Below are 19837 nucleotides of genomic sequence, written 5' to 3'. Positions count from 1 at the left end.
GTAGTCTAATGCTTGTGCAAAAAAAGGCTATGCTCTTATTTCAATTCCTTCTTTTAGGATTCTCAGGAAAACTATAGAGCTAGGTAAGGAACCTAAATTCTGCTTTTTGGTTTCTGACTGGTTGATAGCATGTGACAGAACCTTTCAGTAGCTTGGGCCTTCTTTCTGTAGAGTGGTAGTAATAATAACTATTCCTGTATAGTATTCTGGGGCTTGCAGCTGAAAAGTGCTTTGTGTCTCCTGTGTTAATACTACTAAGCCCCAATGAGTTTAGCAATCTTTTATGGTTTAGGTTTTTTTAATCTGTTCAGCTAAGTCCCAGATACAAAATTGCAGACCTACTCTGGAGATTTTTCTTCTCATTTCCTGTGTCTGTCTTTACCTTCTAGTTTCCTTGCCTAGGTTCTTGTTATACTCCTCCTTTTGCTCGTACTACAGCTATGAAATAGAACAAGAAAGCACCCTTTGAGTACAGGAGTGTTTCATTGTTGACTGTATTGTGGTGTAGAGTTGTGTTCATCTTGGCATTCCAATGTATAAAGGAGTTGATAAATAAATTGCCTATTTCAATCCAGGCTGCATAAATTATATATCAAAGGATTTAATTTTTAAGTGGCTTCTGGGTTGGGGCTAGATTTTTAGTACAAGAAAAAATTATTTATAAAAGATGGGTGTTGTGAAAACATACTCTGCTCTTGGCTACCCTTTTAATGGGACAGTGAAAGTTCTGTATGTTCAAGAGAGGAGTGCAGTCTCCAGGGTCTGATTTTTCCAAGTATTGGAAGCTCAGGGTCATGTTCAAAATTGCCTGCATAATTGCACATTTAATCTGAATGCACATTTGCTACGATTCCAAATGAAAGTCAGGTTGTGTGTATGGAAATGGTCAATTGAGTTTCAATATCTGAGAATCACATGAAGTCACAGTGGATGAAGATTAAGCATAAAATTTGGCGTATATTTTTGCTAGTGGTCTTTTGCTTCAATGCTTTGAAAATGAGACCCTCTGAGCTTGTCATTAATGGGTGTCTCTTGTTATTTTCTTTTTCTCATGGCACTGCCAAAATTAGTATACAACACATAGAGTTGATTTTGCACTTGTTATTCTGTGATTGAACTTTATAAGAGATGTTCTCCAAAGTCTTTGTCGGGAAGAATGGCCTGTTATGTCTGGGGCACATTTCCTAGGACAATATCTGGGTAAAGAAAAAATACAGTTGTACTGGGGTCTTTCACATCTAACTTAACATATTTAGTTCTTCTATAGTTTTTTTCTATAGCTATGTCTGTACATATATTTTACACAAATAAAGTTTTTTTAATGTACAAGATAACAGAAAATGTTCCCCATTTTGGGTGACAGCAACCTGATCTGGAACTAAAGCCTGGAAACTTGTGCAGAAAAGTCAAATATATTTACTGATATGGAAACAAGATAATAGCCAAATGGAATGAAACAAAATATATAAATGATACTCTGATTTCTATATTCAGATATTTTCTTAAAGGTGTAAAAACATTATAAATTCTTTTTACTATTATCTGTTTCTTCTCTCTGTTTTCATTATTAATTGACCATAATATGACATAAAAATAAAAATAATTCAAGGTGGGTTGATTGTTTATTACTCATTTTCAAAAGATATGGAAAAAAATTAATTTCAAAGAGTAAAACCTCATTTTAAAATAGAAATTATGAAAAATTTCCCTTCCCCTCCCCTCCATTGAAGACCAAAGAGTATTGAATGAAGAAAGATTGTCCATAAAATGAAGACCAAAATAAGACCCAGACCAGTGTAACTAGAAACAAATTATCAAACTGTCCATAAGCATCTGAAAAACAGCTTGGAGATTAATAAAAGACTCACATATGCGATACGTTCATCACAAACAAAGTCAAAGCCTTTTTGCAAGATGGTATGGGACTTTGGTATAGGAAAGATAATTATAAAATACTGAGGTATTCAATAATAAAGGCAACAATATTTTGATATGGAAAAGTGTGATCAACTCATTAGCTAAATTCAGAAGTTCTGTACTGCTAATATATCAATAAAATGGTGCAAATATGGGAAATAACTCTTATTCAGAGAGAATTTACCGTGGTTCACAGATGAAAGGAAGGCGTTTTCTGCATGCAGCATTTTAGAAAAAGGCATTGAAGCAGATGAACATGTTTAAGAGATTAGATCTTTCCAGTCCTGTGTTTTATTGTAACTCCAAAATAATAAAGACAAACCTAAACATTTTGTTTCACTAAAACCATATACAATACTTGAAATTATTCATTTTGACATATCCTCGTATACAGCTTAATTGAAATTGACATCTTCCACTAGGGGAAAAAAAAGTCAAATTGATGAAACTTCATCTTCTGATGTGGAACTGTTCCTTCAAAGGTGTTTTGTAGAGAAAACATGAAACCATGACTTGAAATGTTTTCAAAAATCTTGCTGATAGCTGCTGAAGACGGACTGGAAAATTATGTCTGTCTCAGGCTAGTGACAATCCCAGCAGCTAGGTCTTCATGCAGATGAATCCAAGACTGTAGATACTGTGGTGGGATCCTCTATGTTTTCAGACAGGGGTCTTCTGCCTTCCAGAAGCTGCTGATCTGTTGTCTCCTGCTGGTATAAGCTACCTGTGCAAAACAGAAAAACATATATAGCTTAAAGAAAATATTGAATGAGTGTGTGTTTTGGAAAGGTCTGAAAATACTGTCATAATGGTTTCAGAATTATACTAATCAAAGAACCCATCTGTTGTCTGAGGGAAATTATTTTCTATTATTAGAATACAGTAATTTCACGACTATAAGGCGCACCCCCGGGGAGTTGGCAAATTTCGCAATTTTGTAGATCAGATAAGGCGCACTGGACTATAGGGTGCAATTTATTTTTGCAGCAAGGCTGTACCCCCAGCTCCCCCCGCGCTGTTGCTGGTCAAGGACCCACCTCAACCCGGAAGCTATGGGCCCGCAGGCCCACCTGTACCCAGTAGGGGCGGTGCTGCGGGCTCCCAGGCCCGCCTGTATCCGGCGGGGCTGGGGCATACCCACCGCCCCTCCATGCCGCCTCTCTGGGACGAGGCTATGGCCATCGCCCCTCCATGCCTCCTCCACAGGGCCAGGGCATTGCCTCTGGAGGGGCTGTCCCACCTGCGTGGGGCCAGGGTGTGCCTGTAGAGGGGCTGTCCCGCTTGCATGGGGCCAGGGCATGCCTCTGGAGGGGCTGTCCCACCTCCACAAGGCTGGAGTGTGCCTCTGGAGGGACCGTCCCACCTCCGCAGGTTCAGAGCGTGCGTCTGGAGGGGCCGTCGTGCCTGCACGGGGCCGGGGGGTGTCTGTGGAGGGGCTATCCCACCTCCATGGGGCCGGGGTGTGCCTGTAGAGGGGCCATTCCACCTGCATGGGGCCGGGCTATATCTGTGGAGGAGCCGTCCCACCTCCACGGGGCTGGGGCGTGCCTCTGGAGGGACTTCCCGTCTGCACAGGGCCGGGGCATGCCCGCCACCGCTCTGCCCCGCCCCCACCTGGCAACAACAACCCTACCGGCTCCCCCGCTGGCTCACAGCTCTCACTTTCACATAGGCAAATTTCTGAACTTTGTCCATCAGATAAGGCGCACCGGACTATAAGGCGCACTTCCGGCTTCGGGGGAATATTTTAGTCAAAAGCATGCGCCTTATAGTTGTGAAATTACAGTACTTGTGAGGAATATTGGTCTTCTAAGAGAAGGCTTTTTCTGTTTCCTCTGATTTGAGTGTGAAGAAAACTCACTCTGTTAGAGGATGTAGGCCTCCAGAAAATACATACTCCCAGAGGCAGAGCACAGTGAAGAAGTCTCTGTTGTCTCCTCAACAGAGGGGCTCTTCTGCCCTGCAATGATATTGAATCTATACTTGCTTGGCGTATATACACACCAAGAATATCAGGTTTCCACTGCACACTTGCAATTATGAGGTGTAAGCAGTAAATTATCAAGAAATATACTGATAAATTGTTGTAGGCTTCTTTGGGTAAGAGGATTTTGTACAGGTATTAAAACCACATTAAAGAATACCATGACCTGGGCTGAGGAGTTGAATTTTTGGTGCTGAAGAGAAAGAAAAAGGCCAACTAAAATATCTTTCTATGCTGGAAAGCAAAGTTGGCAGAAGTTATGTTTACAGTAGGTAATATATCAGTGGTTTGTTGGAAATAGTTAACAAGGACTATCAAGAATTTTATCTCCATACCAAAAGACTGATCCCATCTTAAATTATTGAAAGTAACTCAAATGCACTTCATTTCAGAGCGATATATGGAACCTGTAACTTACAAAACTCCTGAAATTCCCTTTACACATAATGAGAAAATAATTGAATAAAACTGCTGGTGAGAGCTCTCTGACAAAGTATTCCTCAGGGTAACCTGCATTGAAATGTTGTGAAGATTTGTGGTGTTTTGTTATTTTGATTCATTGTGGGACAAAATTTTCATATGCTTTTCTCCTACTTTAAAAGCCCTTTTCAGGAATAAACCTCCTGTAGGTTATGTTCCCTTTTCTCTCTCTAACAGATTGGCTTTTGAAAGTTGTTTTCTTATTCAGTTAGGCATTACATCATTATGTAAAATAAAAATGTTTTCATTTAATGGGTGATAATTGGGGCGGAAGGGAGAAGAAGTAGTTTGGCAGCTTTATACAGATATAGATAGAGACCAAAAAAAATAGAAGCATCAAGAAAAGAGAAGTACAAGATGATAAGAGTTCTCAAAGTGTCTGGCTGGCAAGAGCTGGAGCCTCCATATTCCTGGACAATCCTTTCATGCCATCCCTGCAATGCGTGACTCACTTCCTCCCACAATCAGGATTTGAATTCTTATCAATTCCAGAGCCAGCACAGCCTTAATATGATGCAGCTCCTACACAGAGTCTGTGTTTGAACTGATGGAGAATGTAATCTCTTCCTCTACCTGTACAACATCTTTAGCTAGGTTCTAGAAGACAATCTCAACCCAGAGGTGAGTACTTTGCCTCCTCACTCCTACGTTTTCTGTTTGGATTTTTCTTTTTTTCATTCTAGTTGTATTTCCACTGTTGAGTCTCTCAGATGTTTCAGGAATAAAATTAACTTGCATTTAAATATCTTCTAGTGACTGACACGGGGCATTAAACACTTTTGTTTAGATATCTGGTTAACACTTTTACATTTTCGTGGTTCTAGAAAACCATATCTTGCAGGATTTGGAAAACTTTGATTAAATTTCATATTTTTTCAATGAAAATTTTTTTTGTAAAAAATCTAAGGAGTCATTCAAGTATTTTGAAACAAGAATTTGGTTTAAGCCCAGACAAAAACTAAGCACCACAGCAACTCCCTCTCTCCTCCCTAGTGGGATGGGGAAGTCCATTGGAAGATAAAAAGAGAATATTTGGGGGGGTTGAGATAATAGCAGTTTAGGTAGGTAAAACAAAAGTTGTGAATGCAAGCAACACAAAACAAGGAGTTAATTCACCATTTTCCACAGGCAGGCAGGTATTCAGCCATCCCCAGAAAAGTAGGGTTCCATCATATGTAGGGTTGAGTTGGGAAGAAAAATGACATAACTCCAAGCATCACCTCTTCCTCTTTGTTTTTCACACAGTTCTTATGGCTACACATGCTGCCATACATTATGATATACCCCTTTGGTCAGCTGGAGCCAACTGTGCCAGCTGTGCCTCCTCCCCACTGATGGAGCACTCCCAACCTCTTCCCTGTGATAACAGTCTGAGCAGCATAAAAGACCTCGATGCAATGTAAGCACTGCTCAGTAGCAAATAAAACATTTCCTATGAAAGTGCTTTTTGAATGGAAAAGAATTGTTCCCCAAATCAAAATTCTCTATGGAAAAGTTTCCATTTTAACAGTAAAAATTTTTTATGTGGAAAATCCTCATGATTTTTTCCCCAAAATATATGACATGTAACATGATCTGCCCAGTCTGAAGAGATGAATCCAAATGAAAAGGAAAATAAAAGTCCTATGATCTCCCTAAGAAGATGACAGTAAAATATTTTGAATTTAGAATGTCAAAATATTCTGTGTTGATCTCAAATGCTGGAATGAAATGTGGATAGTTTGAATTTTCTTCATGATTCCAAACAAAGCCAAATATTTTTCTTTAGAGCAAGAGAAATTACATAACGTTAGAGAAGGGCTGATGAATATAAAACAACTGTGAAGGAACTAGGAGATACAGTTGGCATTAATTTTTGTTGTTGAATGCATATCAGGCCAGGAAACCTGAAGAATTGTTTCAAAAATTGAAGATGGTAATGTAATCATCTGGTAGGGTTTTTGAGATTTTTGATTCTTTTTGAAGGAAATATAGAACAGGAAAAAACCACAAGATGTTAATAAATTAAAAAGAATTTGTAAAATACTTATAAAATCAAGGGTTTGAACAATGTCAGATGAATTTTACCTGTAAATATTAGAAAGTGATGCTATGCCTCCATCTCCAGAATCTTCATTTTGCAGCAGGCTGAAGACCTGGTACACCACATGTGAGCAGTCTGACTGGACCCCCTCATTACACCTGCAGGTAGGAAAACAGTTCAAACTTGCAGTTAATTGCCCCTTCAAATAGAATGTGTAAAAGGTACAGGAAACCCCTGTGGAATCCATGAATTATCAATCATAATATGAAAAGAATTAATCCCCAAATATAAAAAACTTGGCATAGTAGTGCTGGCATTTTGTTAAAGGCCTTGTTGCCCCCCAGTAAGAAAGTTCTATTAACTTCAAACATGTGGAACCACATAAATTAAAATTAGGTCACTCCTCATGTTGCAGTTTCAAGTTTCATAAAGTGCAGCTTGTGGTTATGTCATGTGTTTCACATTGAAAGCACTGGTTGATGACTTCCCAAACTCTTTAATACTCTGCTACCAGTGATATTTACCAAAGGCTGACCACAACACTTTCCAAGCTGATGTTAATAATGCATACCTGGTTTTGTAAGTCTGACCATCTTTTCCTTCTCAATAAACAAATAGTTGTGGTGTGATTGTGGGTGACTGTACTATCTGAGTGCCTTGCTATGAGCAGCTTTTCGGGATGAAAAAGGTAGCAATATTGCCCTGGGTTAATTATGGGTAGTGATAATAGGTTGTTGAAAGCATCCTTTTAAAAGGTGTGCAACTGCAAAAGGTTACTTAGCAAAGAAGAATGAACAATGGCTAAAGAGCATATAATGTAACTAGTTTTAAATTTCGTCCATTTCCTAATAAATTTAATTTCATCTTCTTCTCTAGGGCGTTGGTTGGAGAGGGTGTGCGGGTGTATGACAGAAAATTTGTTAATCAGAGTACAGCTACTTGGACATAATTTGATACGAAAATTCTTGGATCACGAATCGTTGTTCAGCAAGTAAAAAACTACACATTACAAGAAATTTTTGGGTTTTTTTGTAGTATGTTGCTATTTCCAGAATGAGGCTCTCTTGAAAACAGAGACATCAGCATGTCCATTCAGCCTGCCTTGTTTCATTTAATTAATTTTGTTTGCAGACATAACAAACATGTTACTTATTTAGCTTATTCAGTTGTGAGTAAATACCAAAACTAGTACACATTTCTTTTAATCCTTTGATTTAGTAATCACACATTCCAGGAAGACAAAGGTATTTTGTGAAAAAAAAAAGTAAAGATCTATGCTTCATCTTAAGTTAAATGAATCAAAAAAACTTCAGCTTTTGAAAATTAACTAGTTGTTGTTAGTTTAGATGAAGGCACAGAAATGAAAGGGATTAAAGAGGTCTTGGACACTTCAATTTATTATGCCTTGGCAAAGGCATTTCTAAAGACATTTGTACGTGTATAGTAAGTTTGAGCTGAAGAGAGGATTTGGAAATTTATATCCTTTCTTACATTTTACTTACGATCTGACAAGTTGTTTTTAAATACTCTTTCAGTAACTGATTTTGGCCTAGCTCATGAAAAAGATATCTAGATGCGCAAATCTGAATGCCTGCTTATTTGAAATTCTGTAGCCCACGCTCAAAGTTGCCATGTGAAAAATTGTGCCGCCTAACTTTGGAATAGCCTAAATACAGCACAACCTCTTTGTCTGACCTCTCTGCATCCGAGCTTTCACTTCCACAACTGTCTTGTCTCACACTCCAACATAATTCTCAGTATCAGACCCCAGTCCTCCTGCATTTTCACTGTGTGCAGTTATGGCTAAATTAAAAAGCATCTATTGAAGGAAAATAAGTTATTACTAAACTAGGTGTACACATTTGTTAAATTGATGGGTGATTATTACTCTGACACAAAGCCTCTATTCACCTCTCTTTTTCCAGGTTAACATTTACATTCCCCAGAATGCAGTAGTAGTAGTAATCAAACCAGTAGACTATGGCCCAGGTTGGGACTGGAGGCAAATTCTAGCCCCCAGCTTCCTTCTTCCAGAGGAATAAAAAACCTGAAGAACTGGGTTATTGCAAAACGCAGAATTTATGTTGTATTTTTAAATTTTCTTCGTAAGTTGCTGATGATATAAAAGCTTTAAAAATAAAAATCTGGGATCTTTAGAGTGAACAGTATTAATAACTACCAATTGTGGTGAGTTTCTATCTCATAGCAGCAAAATCTAATGAAAAACCATGCTCCTGAGAACAGAATAGAGTAATTTTGACTATTTAAGATAAAATTTTTAAAAACAAAGTAAAAGGGTTAAACAATACAAAGAAAGTAAATTTCAACATAGGCATTAACACACATGAGAAATATGTTTATAATATATAAAACATAAGCTAGGAAACAGCGTTTTTGCAATACAAACTGTTACATGCAATTGGAATTGCCTGTGACCCATTGGCAGGCTAAGAAAAATGTATGGATATATGTAGTGATATAGTGGCTTCTACCTAATCTATACATCCAAAGAGAAGATATTCTTTCTGAAATTGCACACTGTTCAAGATATACAGAACAATACAAATTTTGCATTCGAGTCCATTTGACTCTATTGCTATCATATTCTATAGGAAGCTATGAGAAGAACAACATAATTTTCATTAAGAATTATCATCCTTTTGCAATTTTAAAAGGAACGTGTAAAAGGAAATAGGAGACTCCTAATATATCTGCAAAAAGAAAAAACTTTGAATGGGATCCTGACAATTGTCTGGGTAATTTGGTCAGAGAGAGATTGTGTTTGTAAAATATGACCTCTTCCACATTAAAAAAAAAAAAAAAAAGAAAGGAAGAAGAAAATGAGATCCTTAGATCCTTTATTCCCTTATTAGGCATTCTGTAGTCTATAAAGAAGGGAAAGCACAAGCCTGAAAATAAGATTTCAGTTATGCTATCTCATGTGTATAAGAAAGGGGTTGTACAGGGGACATGGTGTCACTTTACAGTTACGGTGAAATAAAAGCATTTCACAGTAATAATGCTGCAACTACATGGTAGTTCCACTGGAAATAATAAATGTGTGGCAAATTGCATTATTATGCCATCCAAGTATTTTTTTCACAAATATTACTTAGAAACTGGACTACAGGGAAAACTAACTTGGTACAAGTGGGGGCTTTTCCAGCTCCCAGTGAACTCACTATAAAGAGTCCCATCAGTTTCAGTGAACCTCATAGAAAACAAGTGAACTATGTTTTTATTTACAGTTGGGAGTCATAGAGCTCAGAGACATTACTTGATACCTGTGTCAATAAAGGAATTCAGTGATAAGGTCTAAAAAACAAACCAAAAAAGAAAAGGATTTAAAGAAAAAAAACTCCATATCATGCAGATAAACAGAGCAGCTATACCAGAAGTGGAAAATAAACCCCACGTTAGCATCTAAGATCTCTTTTTCTCAGAGCAAATGCAAGGCACAAAGCCATGTTAACCCTTCACCTCTAACTACTAGATAACAGTATTTTATTCCTGAATACCTTTTCCCACATGAGGATATGAATAAGCTAATACTGCTCTAGAAATAATAAATCCAGTTTAGTATAATTAAGAAATACACACTTGTTTATATGTATATCTGTATTCCTGTGAGGATGCTTGTACAAAAAACTACTTATACCTTGAGGCACTGGAGTGAAAGACTGAAAGCAGATGCAGCTTGTCATGTTGCTGGGTAAATTCCAATGGATTGCAGTGCCAACAAATTTGTGGTTAAATCTGCATTAAATACTTTAGGTGATTATTTCTCCAATATAATTGTAGTAACAGGGCAAGATTCTTCTGGAGCCTCAGTTCATACCCTGTCAACAACTTCTGTTGGTATCAATGCAAAACAAGGAATTCATTCACCATTCCCCATTGTCAGGCAGGTGTAAGCCTATACCCACCTTCCCTTGCATCCTATCACCAAACAACAGCGAGGACAACACCACATCCCACTCCATTCCTCCCATAAGGAAGTAGTAGACAGCAGTGAGATCACCCCTCACCCTCATCTTCGTTCAGCTGAACACACTCAGTATCTTCACTTACCCTTCACAGGTCCTACCCACTAACCCTTACATTATCTTTGTTGCCCTCCTTTGGACACATTCCAACTCTTTTTCATTACACCATACTTTTGAACCCAAAACTGCACAAAAGGGAAGACTGCACCAAAGCTGTGTATAAGTGGGACAATAATTTATTTTAATGAGTTATTTATACTTTGCTTAGTGCCAAAAACCTTCAGATACTTTAGCATATTTCTGGTCTCCAACCTCTTGTCGTCAGTCTATACATTTCCTCAGGTGTAGAATCCAACATTTGTTCTTGTTAAATTTCACACAGTTGGTGATTTCCCAGTGTTCAAATCAAGATGTCCCTGTAAACCCTCTTTGGAATCAGTGACTCCTCTTAATACATCATCACCCATAAACTTTGTGTGCACTCAACATCTGTGTCCAGGTCACAGATAAAAATGCCGAAGAGAACTGGCCCTAAAGCTAAGCACTTGGCTAGCACTCATGTGTTTCCGGATATTACCCCATTTACCACAATTCTTTGAGCCTGAACATTCAGCTGATTGTTCACCCATTTTATTTCATCACAGACCTAAGACAACACCCTTAAGCTATTCAGGACTCAATTACCCCGGAAGCCCTGAGCCTTGCAGAACTGTCAATACAATGGTGTAGGCAAGATACCTCCTCCATGAGGGAAGGGGAAGAATTGTGTAGAGAAAACAAGGATCTCTCTTGTGCCCTGGTAAATGCTATCGCCTGTCTCCCCAGGTAAAACTCATGGGATTTCTGGTAATGGGACTGCTCAGAGGAGTTGACAGTGCCTTCTCCACTGCATTTGGAGAAAATTAAACCAAAATATTGTTATTTCTCTGAGTTCGTTTCTTAATATTTCCAGGAAGAAATAGCTTGTTTTAATTTTCAGTGTTCTTGCAGTACACTTAACCCACAATTTCTACCAGCTCATTTCATGTACTTTATTAGTGATAATAGATATTAATCTGCCTCATCTAAAGAGATTAAAACCTAAGAAAAGGCAAGAGAAATCTCACCACTGACTTCTCTCTGCAGATGGAAAGTTGACAGGAAATATTGCATAAGAAACTAAACTGATCATTATGAAAACAGCTGAAATAACAGATGATACTGGAATGTAGTGTATTTTTTAAATGACGTTTGTGTAGGGTCTACAGATGTAGTCTCAAGAGGATGTCAAGCAGAGTGCGGCTGACAGAATGACAGCAGAAGATTTGATATGTTTTAATGCAGATTTACCTTTCCCCTGCCTGTATGCAGGAAATAGCCATCAAATATGTAGCACTCTCTTCTGATGACTGGAAGGCATAATGAGAGGACTTAAAAAGAAGGGTTTTATACATTTCAAATGGAAGATTTTGGAAGTGAGATTGATTTACTTATACCACTTTCAGGTCTAGTTGGTGGCCTAGGAGACTCCCTTGCTTCAGTTTCTTCCATTTGGAGCAAACCAAAACACTTGAAATTGATAGTTTTGTTTAGATTATGTAGATGTAAAACAATTCTGAAAGGTAAAGAGGGTGGAAACAGAAGGGACAGCTATTTTGCAATAATTAAGTGCTAAATTCTTATGACTATTTTTAAAGAGTCATATCTACTTTCAGAAAGATTGGGCATAGCCTGGGTTCAGAGATCAGTAATGACTTGTAAACTTGTCTTCATTTGTTCTGATTTCAAGCACCACTGATCAGTAATTTTACCACCTGATGAACTACAGAGAAGTGCTTTCCACTCTACAATGATCAAAACACAATGCATTTTCTAGAGCCCTGAAGGAAATGGCCATAACTCAAGGCATCCCCTTTCCACCCTTTGTGTTACATCCTCTCTCAATTGACTTCTTAGATGAGGACTCAGCTTCAGTATCTTTGGAGTTTCCATAAAACAGGATAGCTTCAGGTGGCAGGGTAGCCACCACCATAGATCAGATTGCAGTTTTCTAGACTGTAAAATGTAGATATGTCCTCTGAGACTCAAAGGAGAGACTGCCAGCCTCTGGAGCAGCTGGTCTAATCGTGAGACCTGGCAGGCCATGACCAAAGAGTGCTATAACCCTTCCGTATCTGAGAGAAGAAAATGGTGGTTGCTGTTGTGGGGGGCTTTTTGCAAGGTATGAGGTAGATCTTGCCCCGGATATTGTCTTTAAACTGTAGTCCTAGATGGTGGGTGAGAATGACACTACTCATTTCTCTCATCCTTAGTCTCTTCATTTACAACATGGTCTGTACTTCAGTGTATGTATGGGACACTGAACACAATAGTGCTGATGGCAGTTGGTGTTGCTGGCACTGTGATCCCCTTTTTCCTGCAAAAATAATTTTAAATTATTATTTAGCATTTTGTTATCTTTAGATCTCAGAATGTCACACAAAAAAATTTGCATTGTCTATTTCCAGATGAGGAAATGAAGAGGCAAGTGAAAAACAAGTAAATACAAGTATACCATGGAAGCCAAGTAGGGAAGGACATTTCTTTCTGAGCCAATTTCTTTTTCTGTTAGGTCACATTAAATAAAGCGACCTACAAAAATAAAACATTTTTGTCTACTTCTACCTTCTTGAGGGGTAAGAAGATTGTTGGACCGAAAATCTTGAAGATATCTCTGAGTGATATATTTTTAGTATGTTTTGTAAGAAGAAGTATGCTTTTGAGAGATGTGGATACCTGGTATTGCTCCATATCCTTTTTAGTTAGATTTAAGACAAGCTAACATTTTATTATTTGGATTTTTTCCGGAGGAAATTTTGCTAAAAGTATTTTAATTATTTTACTCTTTCTCTAGGAGAACAGATTAATTAGATGATGAGTTTAAAAACTAGCAAGGTATTTCTGTATATTTGCTTCTTGTTAGCTGTGAACATGTGGTGTGAATGAATACTGAATGATGGCAGTGTTACCAGGACCAGGGGAGATCAGAGACTTAGGAATTGGAGGTCTCACAGAGTCAAATTGGCTGTACCAGCATGAGTCTAACAGTCATACCAGCCAATCCAAACAAAATCAAACCATTATCATTGAGGGAGACTTTGGAGTGAATAGCAGAACAGCAGCACAATCATTCCACCTCTCAAAAGATTATCACAGCAGCTGCTTTAACTGCAGTGTGGTTTTATGGTTATGCTCACGCTGCACTGTGGTGCACAGTGAGGGGTTTAAACAACTTATGGGCACTACAGTTTACATGGCATCTACTATACCTCTCAGAGCAATGTTATACTGAGCTAAATTAAGGAGCTCTTATTTATGAATGTTCATAGTCACACAGGTAACAGTCATGCAGACAAATAAGTAAAAACCTGAATACTTCAGGTCTCCTAACTCATTGTTGATTGGTCTCTTTCCAAAATGTTTTGGTGTCAAACACCAGCAGTGGTTTTCTTTAATATAAGCTGTAATCTTCCATCTCTGACTTAGTCAAAGATCACACGATGGTCATAACTTTATCAGGCAAATAGTAAAAAATCTATACTGTGCTTATCCCCCTGAATCCCCTTCTGTAGTCTTAATTACAGTGACAATGAAGCCAGCATTGCAAGAACCATCTGAGTAGGACTATTCACAGATTCAGTATGTTTGCACTCATTATAATCCTGGGGGGATTAAATTTTCTTTCAAGAGTATTAAATGCTTTTATGTGCAGGTTTGGATGGTTGTGCACATTTTAAATATGCTGTATAAAATCCTCATTTGAAATCTGTTGAAATAAGGCAATAAATAAATACCCATATAGCCTTTTCCAAGTGTCAGCTTGGCCTTCCAGTTTTCACTCTTTTAAAATCTGATAAGTGTGTGTACAAAGTATTCCAGATTGCATGATAAAAAATGAAGAAAAGCCATTGCACAAAATATGTGCAACAGAAATTTTTACTGGACTATACTGCCTAAAGAAGACAGTATCTACTCAGTGAAAATCAGTTTTCTTCTTACATTGGAATGATACTTTAAAAATGTCCCTTTCAAGTACTCTGTGAACCATGAGACTACACATTTATTTCTGGGAGTGTGGGAAGAGAGGCTGTAGAGTACATGGAGATAATACAGAACCACTTCTTTTCAAGAACACTCTCTATAGCCTTCTTTAAATGATGATGATGCCTACAAAGACTGATTATTAAAAAAAAAACAACTTTCCTCATTCCAGTTTATTGTATGCAGGACAAAATTCCCTGTAAAATACATCCAGTGCAAGCCTGCTATCTTAGAAAAGTGAGGCCTCCCCTAAAATCAGTAGCAACATTGACATGATTCAATTCTCAGATTTTTGGTCAGGACGTTAGATAGAACTTACAGTTATGATTCCATCTCCTTTCAGCCAAGCTACTGTGTTTCTGCAGTGTTCACTTATTTTGTCTCAGATGACCTTACTGTGTAATTGTTTTCATCACTAAAACCTTGTAAAGTACTAGACTAGTGGGGATAGATCATCCTCTGTGACGTGGTCTCATTAAACATCAGACTGAGCTCTAGCCATATGTATAGGCTCCCACACACACTAGTATCAGGAAGTTTTCACCACACTTTGACTAATTTTACAAGTAGTTCTGTTGCCTTGCTAGCCTGTTGTGAAGAATTAATTTTCAGTGCAGCTGCAATCTTTTTAAGTGATTGAGAAACAAGTGTGAATGCTGAGAATATATTGTGATTCCTTATCTTCATCCATAAGAAATTGCAACTGCCACAGATGGTGTTGCAACTTCAAACCCCGTTGGTGCTGAACAGCACTGTAATGTTAATTTAAAACAAAAATGTAGATGTCAATTCAGGATGCTGCTGAATGGCATTGGAAAACCTTTATTATACCAAATGAAAGAGCTAGGATAAATTGTCAAGCAAATCTTGGTTTTACAGGCAAGCTGTTTTTAATAAAAGGATTTTGAGATTTCTAATTAGGTTAATTTCTTCTTTCAAAGTTTAGTAACTAGAATAAGAGGAGACATGAAGACAGAGTGGGCCTAAATATTTCTGATTGGAGAAGTAATTTGTAACTGTTTACCAATTAATTTTATACAATGACTGCATCTCTTGTGTCTTTTGTAAAATCTGCGTATGTTGTACTATTTTGCTAGCACTTGACATAAAAAAACATCCATTGAGGACTGGAACTATATTTTAAATATTAAAGTGATGTAGGGAATAAGGTGATTTGGCATTTCACCACAAGGATACTTCAGTGAAGACTAACGTTTTAGAAAAAGACAGGCACCTGTGATGTCTTTTTAAATGCTCTAAAAATCTTGTTGCAAAATATTTTTTACTTTAGCAGATGGTGTGGTGTCTTCTTAAAACAAATTCCTATTCATGGGCTGAGTTGAGCCATATTCATGTTTACCATTGCTGTCATCTCATAGGGATTTAATTGAAAGCATGTGATTTTCTGTAAGGCAAGAACATAATCATAGAAACAGGCAATATACTGTGCAGCAATATGCAGTAGAATGCAGTACCTGAGTCTCATACTGATGTCTGAACAACATCTTCACTCTGCACTGAAATAGTTCTTTTTTCATTTTGTTCTTTGGAAAACATCCAAGTGGTTTCTATCAAGTGGAGGCACAAGAAAAGTTCCAGCAGAAGACATCATGCCAGAGCCGTCTTAAGATTGAAAGGTGTCATTCATATTTTCTTCATGACAAAGGTGCTTTTGGCTCTGACTGGTATGCATATTTTCTCCTAGTTTATCTTGCTTATCTAAGGTTTGATGCAAAAATTTAATTGGATTTTTTTTTGCCTCTAAGGCCCCATTCAAACTCTATGACCTCAGTTAATGTGCCAGACCCTTCTTTTGAGGAAATCTAGTAAAGTACATATCTAGTACATATCTAGCATAGTACAATTCTAGTTAACTACATATTTGTGATCTACATAATTATCAGTTAAAGACTACGACAGAACATAACAGAAAACAGATGTTAGAAAGTCTACTTTTGTGGATTGGAACTGTTCTTAACACATAATTTTTATTGTGTCTTTCATTAATGACATCCTATTAGCCATATATAAAATCTTATCTGCAAAATGACTGATCAAAAATCCATTCTTTTTTATCTTCAGACAAGATATGTCCAATTATGCCTCTTTGGAGAAAGATATCACTTGGGCAGGATTGTATTACACCCCAGTTCACAACTGTTCATTAATACAAAATACTGTTCACAGAAATAGTAAAAGAGGTTGGATTGGTAATGATATGCAGGCAGTACCTCGTTTTCTAAAATAATCTAGATCTTATTTTAGAGTGGTTTTGCATAAAACCCAGCAAAATGTTTTTACTGATTACAACAACTAGTCATCTGTCTCTTTAGTTTGAACTTTCATAGGCATATCTGGGGAAAGAATGCAAAAGATTATAACAGGTTTGGAGGTTTGTTTTTTTTCTAGGAAAGAAAAGTAAGTGGGCAAATATATTTATCTTGAAGCAGAGTTTTGTAACTAAGACTCCACCTACACAATGCCCATTCATACTGAATCATTGAATTTAAAGTGCTTGCATAAGCATCTTAAATTAATGAGATAATAAAAATAGGAAAGGGAAGTGTAAATAAATGTGAAATATTTCCAAAATTTTTCATGAAAGTTCAGATTTCTTGTTCAACATATTTTGTATTTGAGGATAAAAGAAAATGAAGACACGTATAATTATTTTGATAATAGCCCAAATATTATTTGCACATACTATGCAAATCAGTGTAATATGAACAAAAATGTTATCATATTTAAATAATACTATTCTACTAGGTGTTTTACAGTGACATTTCAGACCTCAGTACTTTATGAAATTTGTCTTAGAATGCAGCAATATTATGTTTAGGTAAAGAACATATGGGACAATAGAGAAAAATCTATTTACAGGGTCAAGAATGTTTCTAACCAGAGATTTTCAAGATTTAAAGCAATGATGCTGAAAATCTGGGCTGTGGGTTTAGGGTTGGGAGGGAGGAAGCAAATGGGTGGGACAGAAGGGAAGAGAGAATTTAATACCCAGTTAGAGAATTGGCAGCTTTCCCTTTTTCGCCATTACATAGATGTGCACAAAAGAAGTGTGTTACGGAGTGACCTTATGGCTCTAGTTAAGCAGCAGGCAGTAGCATTAAATGGAATCTTTACATTTCCTTTTTGTTAGACATGTCAAAAGTTTAAAAAGCTGTTATTTTAAAGAGTCTTTTTCTTCCCCCACTCTCAAAAGATTCCAGGTGAGTTGGGGGTGGGGATGAAGTAACTGAGAAACAATTTCTTACCATCAGAAATACCATACTTATTCCTTCTCATTATTAAACTTGAAAAATGTTGCACATAAAAAGTGAACACCAATTTCTAGTGTCTGTATTTTAAGTATGACATACTTAGCAGTGCCCCAGCAGGGTCACTTTTCAGTCATATGTACATCTCTCCAGAGATGCCCAGGCAACAAGAAAAAAATTCACTATATTCACTGTATTATTTTTAGAAGAGAGCACATAACATTTTAGAGGCAACTGAGGAGCTGCATCCATTTGTCTTATGGTTTTCCAAGAAATGTAGAATACTCTCATGGTATAGACCTATAAAGAGAATATCCTCAGCTGATCTGGTGGCATTTTAAACCAAAAGAGCAATAACAAGTTTTAAAGACGGGAACTTGTTTCAACTTTCTTGTCTGAGAATACTGAGAGTAGCACAATCTGTTATGTTGTAGTAGTGCCCCGTCATTCATCATCTGAAATTCTCATAAGCCTCGGCCCTTCCATTATAGAAATAGTTTAACAGTAACAACTGTACTCTTTAATTTCAAAAAATAGTGTCTTTAAAATCACCTAACTTGTGTTTTTTCAACAGTTCATTACCATACTTTAAATCAATAATTACACTCCTACATGTCCCTTTCTTCACTCTGCTTTTTGTAAGCTGTCCATGAGGTTACTCTCAAGACAAACATTTTAAAATCCATAAAAAGGGTAGTTTTGAACCAAGAGAGAAAACTGAAACTTCTCAAGTAGCAGTGTAACAACAGAGAAGTAGGTAGAAAGAGAGGGAGGTTCCTTCATCTGCTTGGAAGTTGATAAACCATAAGACATTAACAGGCATGGGTATGTTAGAGTTTTTAATCTAATCATATTCTTCTAGGGCAGATCTCCCATCAATATTCAAGTATTCAGCAAGATAACCAGGCTTAGGTTCAATACTTGAATAGTCCTGTGGGTTTCTTTGGAACTGCATCTTCACTGAAACACTGTCTTCTTTTAATCTTTGTAAAGAATAGTTTAAAGACTTTACACCTTCCTTTCTCAGTCTAGCCACAGAACATTTAAAAATAGAACATACTTCTGTGATTTTTTTTCTAGTGATTCTAAGTAGTCCATAGTGAGGTGATATTATTCACTTCTACTATATATGAGGGAACTCAACCTACTCCATTAATCAATGTAGCAAAAACCATACAGAAACAGATTTGTGAACAGCTTGTGAGGCATATCATCAAAAATGTTGTAAATTTTGGTAATCAAAACGGAAATATTTTTGTGTATCTGGTGGTACAGGCCCTCTAAATTAGCCTGGGAAAGGACTATCTATCTGCATTTTCTAGAGGCTGAACATTATTTTGGCAGTAATTTGATGTTGTTGATGAAGCTGTTGGAGTTGGAATAAAAAGAGAAAAAAGATTGTGTATATCTTTAGTCTTTTCTATAGAGTCATTTATGCAAATAGTATGTAGAATAAAACCTGTCTATGGTAGCAGCTAGCTCTACAATTGACATTAACAATGAAAGCAAGCTTTGCCTGGAAATGAAAGAAATATGTCTATAATTTATCTCTATTTTGCTTAAGCGGCAAGTTTTAATCTGATAGTCTAGAAAACAAAGTTTAAACTAAAATAGGACAGTTTTATCCACTGTGTAATGATATCAACTTCAAAGAAAAAGGATCAAGTATATAATTGACAAAACACTTCATAATATGTTCTGTGGCATTTTTCTTATTTCAGAGTTTGAGCTTGAGCTTATTTGCTGTTATGAACTTCAACAGCAAAAGAGAGAAGGCAAGCGTAAAAAAACCCCCGTGTTAACTGAAATAGTCCTCTCAGTAATTCAAATAACCTCATATGCCTGTGATCTTCATGTCTAAATTAAATATTCATGGAAGTGCTACAGTATAATCTAACCCCTCACATTTCATTTTTTCTTTTAGAATAGTGTAGGCCTGCTTTTTAGAAGACAGTAATCTAGGCCTTATCTCTAGTAGGACAGACTCAAAATATTTTGGCAGTTTCTAATAATTTTGAGTAAGAAGATTGTTTCTGTAGTCTCATGGGTACACTAGAACTAATTTCTCATTGTAATTCTCCCAATTTATAGCAACTAATGCTTCGGACCATTTGTTTAA

Source organism: Catharus ustulatus, chromosome Z (genome assembly GCF_009819885.2).
Source record: "Catharus ustulatus isolate bCatUst1 chromosome Z, bCatUst1.pri.v2, whole genome shotgun sequence".
In the NCBI taxonomy this organism is placed as follows: domain Eukaryota; kingdom Metazoa; phylum Chordata; class Aves; order Passeriformes; family Turdidae; genus Catharus; species Catharus ustulatus.
Note: the sequence above shows the minus strand (reverse complement) of the source record.